The sequence below is a fragment of the Miscanthus floridulus genome, chromosome 7, assembly GCF_019320115.1.
Source record: "Miscanthus floridulus cultivar M001 chromosome 7, ASM1932011v1, whole genome shotgun sequence".
NCBI classification, from domain to species: Eukaryota; Viridiplantae; Streptophyta; class Magnoliopsida; order Poales; family Poaceae; genus Miscanthus; species Miscanthus floridulus.
Window position 1 is genome coordinate 10,476,923 of NC_089586.1, and position 4,621 is coordinate 10,481,543.

The following is a 4,621-nucleotide window of genomic DNA, read 5'->3' on the forward strand; positions in this document are numbered from 1 at the left end:
CCGCCCCTACGCAAGGGTCTCTACAAATCATGTATGGGAACCGCCTCTACAAATCGATTTGTAGGGGCGGTTGGTACTGTAGCTGCCCCTACAAATCGATTTATAGGGGCGGTCTGGGAACACCAGCCGCCCCTACAAATCGATTTATAGGGGCGGCTACAATATCAACCGCCCCTACAAATCATTTTTCCGCAAAAAAAATTAAATTTACAATTCAAATTCGACCTGAACATATATTTTTCATGCCCACAGTACAACTACTCAGTAGTATCTTAAAACAAACCAAAGTATTCGACCCACTCTCAACCGAATTAACAAAGAGCCATCTCGATGGATGGCTCACAGTGCAGCAACAGAATGTATCTTAAAGCAAACAAAAGTATCAGACCCACTTGCCTCTCTCTCACACAACTATATAGCACAAGATAACTCTCTTCATCATGGTGACCACTAAGACCGAGGCCCTGCAATATGAGAACTTTCAGATTGCCCTAAAAAGGAAGTACACATGAGTTGGGAAATTTTCTAATACCACGTTATGGTAAGAGTTAGTCCACCTAAGTGGGAAAGGAAATTAAGAATGTAAAACTCTAACCTGGAGACCAAGAGCCCGCCCCTGAGGCAATACTTCGTGCCATGTCAGAAGAGATCTCAATCACTTCCATTGGTTGAGGACCTGTGAAGACAAGTAAGTATACAATTAACTCCAAAAAATGCACCATGTGCCATAAAGTAAAGGACACTACAGTAACTTTCATTTGGAAAGTCCATCATTTTAGCTTCTCTAAACCACTTGTCCACCCTAACAAGTTCAAACCCCCTAACCTCACACAGTCACACTGACCAATATGACCACGATCTGGATAGAAAGTGTTATCGATAGCTTATACAATATGTTCCAAGCAAGACCAAATGACAATGCAGTTTTCTTCCTAAATCCCTTCTAGTGATTGAATTGATGCTTCAACAAAGTACAAATATATCTTAGAAAGAAATTAACGAATGGGATTTAAAAGAAAAAAACAAGCTGGATGGTGTGCACAATGATGTTGTATTTCAAATTAAGCACAGTGAACAACGGAATCATATACATTCCTTTGTCGAAACACATGCATTTTCTTATAAGCTCCAAACATGTATAAAAGCATTAAAGCAAGACATTACCTAACATAATTAAGGGTACCAAAGCCACCCAAAGTGCTCCAGATCAGAACTGGAGATCACAAAGGGCCTAAATAGGGCCTGCATATTAAATAAGCTACAGATAAGTTTAACCACAGAGAAAAAAGAAGTTGATACACAAAATACGAAACATGTAACTAACCATAAGCAGCTTATTCAGAGCAGTCCACCTTATAAGATGCCTCACTGGCTGAAGTTCATCTCTGAGTATCTGCAACACAAGAGCATAGCATGCATAAGATTGCGTAACAAATACAAGTGATTTGCAAGTCAAAATTGTTGAAAAGGATCTTACCTCCTAGGCTTGTTCTGGCGCTGATCAAGCTCGTCATTGCCAATATCTGCAGTTCAAGTTTTTCAAACAATTAGTGAAGCAGCTTAAAATTGTAGCATGAGCTAAAACTGTTTTCAATGCATAACAAAGATGCAGGAACTCACCATTTCGAGGAGATTTAGACCCTCCATTAGCACTAGTTTCCCTATAAGAATAATAGACTCAGAATCCTTTGTCAAGAGAAAAGTTTGTGGATAATGTAATAAAAATATGGTACAATCAGACAATAGAGCAAGAGGAGGAAAATGTATAAGCACTATAAATAGTTTCCTCCTAAAGTATGTGCATTGCTGAAGAACTATTCAATACAGATACAGGAGAACGTGTTTCAAGTCCTAGGCATCCCCGTCACCGTGGCAAAATCAGGAGAACTGCACTAACCTGACTGCATCCGTAAGTCAAAGGATGAAACAGGGCATGTATTGTACGAGATCCAGCACGAGGAAACAGCAGTAAAGTGCAGTTTGCGGAATGCATGGCCAAACACAAATGATGCAGCCTGCTTTATTCTCACTTGCGTACTTGATAAAAAATATAAGAACTGAGGTAACACAAAGGGATTGTTGTATTCGTGAGTCACCAGAGCAGCACATCCGGGGTTGATACTGCTGGTACTTGATAATGTCAATACTAAGAAATGACATCAATATCAAACTGGGAACAAATCTATCAGCAGAATCCATAACGAAAATTGAATGATGCTGAAACTCTGCTGAATCAAGAGCACTGAAACTCTGCAAGTCAAAGTTCAACCGGGTTACTGAACTATAGTTGTATCAGTCTTTCAATGACTGAATATGTAGATGTTCACACCAAGCATTTGCTGAAACATACTAGCAGACATCAGTTAACAAGCTAGAACTGTTGACATACAAATTCCCTATATAGCGAAATTCTGTCAATTAAATTGGCAGTGTCCCAAGCATTCCTCATATGAATTGCTTAACATTAGTTGAAAGAATTAGCTATGCACAAGCAGAACGTCAGGCTCAGCCTCACCAGATTCACTAGAACGATGGAGAGGTGCGGGATCTCTTGCCGTCGCCATGACTGATTGTCTGATCCCTATTCCCTGCTGCAGGTTTCACTTCAGATTGTGTTGGCTTCTTGCTTCTTGCGTTGCATTCGAGCTGCTGCAGCCTACCGGTCACTCGCCCCTGCCACACCACGCCGGCGCAGTGGACGCGAAGCACTAGGGTGTCGTTCTCCAGGTGCGCGTGCGCGGTGGCGTTGCTACCGCTGGCCGAGCCAGGAGCTTCGCGTGCACGGGCACCTCGGCGGTGACGGAGGGCAGCACGGGCCTTCCTTGCGCGGCCCTCCGAGCTACGGCGAGCTCGCCGACGCACCATCCTACGACCGCACGCCACTCCCGCCATCGTGCGTCGCTCTGCCATGCCGAGCACGGAGATGCAGAGGGCTGCCGGAGAGAGGTGCGACCGAGCTTCATCCGCGAGCTCCTCGGCGACCCGGCCTCCAGATCCGCGAGCTCCTGGAACCGGCGGGGAGGAGGACCACCGGCGAGGAAGGATGGGGAGTATCGGCGGGTGAGGAGGACGGGGAACGACTGGAGCGAGCAAGGGAAGGAGATCCGGAGGCCAGAGATCCGGAGCGCCATCGCCATGACGGGGGCGGCGGATGGATGGAAGGGAACAGATATCTTCGCGCATGTTGGATGGAAGAGTCGAGACGGAGAGAGATATTTTGGGTGACTCCGTACTGTAGGTAGGGCATTTGTAGGGCTCTATAAATAACAATATCTGGGGGTGGCTGGTAAGTGAGTCGCTCCTATAAATCCGACCCATTTGTAGGGGCGGCTGGTCTTATGGGTCTCCATCACTTCACTGTAGGAGCGGCTCCATCACCAGCCGTCCCTATAAAAAATTTGTCCCGTTGCTATAAACCGTTTTTCACGTAGTGAAGCCGGCGACAAGGATGGCGCAACGGGTGTGGCTCAGGTCAGGAAAGGGAAGGGATAAGGTTGGGGAAGGTGGGTCATTGCATTTTGTGAACAATTTATAATCTATTCTGAAATTTGTGGATAATTTTGACATATATTCTCTGATTTCTGCGGTCTATAGAAGTAATTTGTAAATTTTTCTAAAAAAATTGGCATATATTTGTCTGTGATCTGCAATCCATAGAAATAAAAATTGTGTTATTCCTAAATTATATCACTCCGTCTAATAAATTACACTGAAGAAATCGTTGTAAATATAGTAATAAGACAGTGTAAGAGTAGTTGAAAGACTGTAAATACATGAGCAAAATTCAGTTGTTAGGAGGGCCCAAACAACAATTCAGTGACGTGTGTACTACCCGGTGACTAGTACTTGCACAGATATGATGCTCATTGGCATTAATTATCTTATTAACCAATCCAGTGCAGTGACGTGTACACTGATGCGATTATTTTGGTATCCTAGTATATGTTTAGAGTGAGAACATGAGAAGTAGCCTAGATGTGAAATAAATGAGGTACAGTTTTAGAGGACATATATGTATTGTTTGTGAACGATTATTGTTAGCTGTTCTCGATCACCCAATGCGCGATTATTGTCGCACGCTGCAATGTAACGAACTATCTCGCGTTTAGGTGCGGGAAGGTTTCTCTCTAACTTTTAAGTGTAAATAGCATAAGAAAATGTAATGTTTAATTGTTGTACCATGTAGAAGATCTGTTCGTACTATATATTATCTAATGTAAGTGTCGAACATGCTAATTGTTCGTTCACCTGATACGTAAGCATGAGCCAAAAAAAGGTGTTCGCTACAGTAGCCAGTGACACGATTAACGTTACGTTGGGGATTATTGTGCAACGCTTTTCACCTGATAGGTAATTAAGGAAGAGCTAAAAAAAGGTGCTTGCTACAGTAGCCAGCGGCGACACGACTATCGATCGGTGGGGATTATTGTGCAAGGCTTCACCGTTGCAAGTTACCCCGCGTTTCACTGCAGGATGATTTAGGCTTAATTATTGTTGTACCATGTAAAAGATCCCTTCGCACTATATATTAGCTAATTTAAGTGTCGCACACATTGATTTGTCACCTAAGAAAGAGCCAATAAAATTTGTGTTTAGATCTGTATGAGTGGGTGGCCGGTAA

The 4,621-nt window shown here is 43.4% G+C and overlaps 1 long non-coding RNA gene across 3 annotated transcripts; it reads right to left on the minus strand.

The window, feature by feature from the left end:
- Positions 1–219: 219 nt before the first annotated feature.
- LOC136462552 (uncharacterized) lies at positions 220–3,213 on the minus strand. 3 transcript variants are annotated; one of them, XR_010760748.1, is made up of 8 exons: positions 2,516–3,213; positions 2,097–2,250; positions 1,621–1,661; positions 1,478–1,523; positions 1,325–1,393; positions 1,165–1,242; positions 596–676; positions 220–491 (listed from the first exon to the last, which is right to left on the minus strand). It is a non-coding gene; the product is annotated as an uncharacterized lncRNA (long non-coding RNA). The 3 variants fall into 3 exon arrangements; XR_010760746.1 differs by lacking the exon at positions 2,097–2,250; XR_010760747.1 differs by having other exon boundaries at positions 2,097–3,213.
- Positions 3,214–4,621: the final 1,408 nt, after the last annotated feature.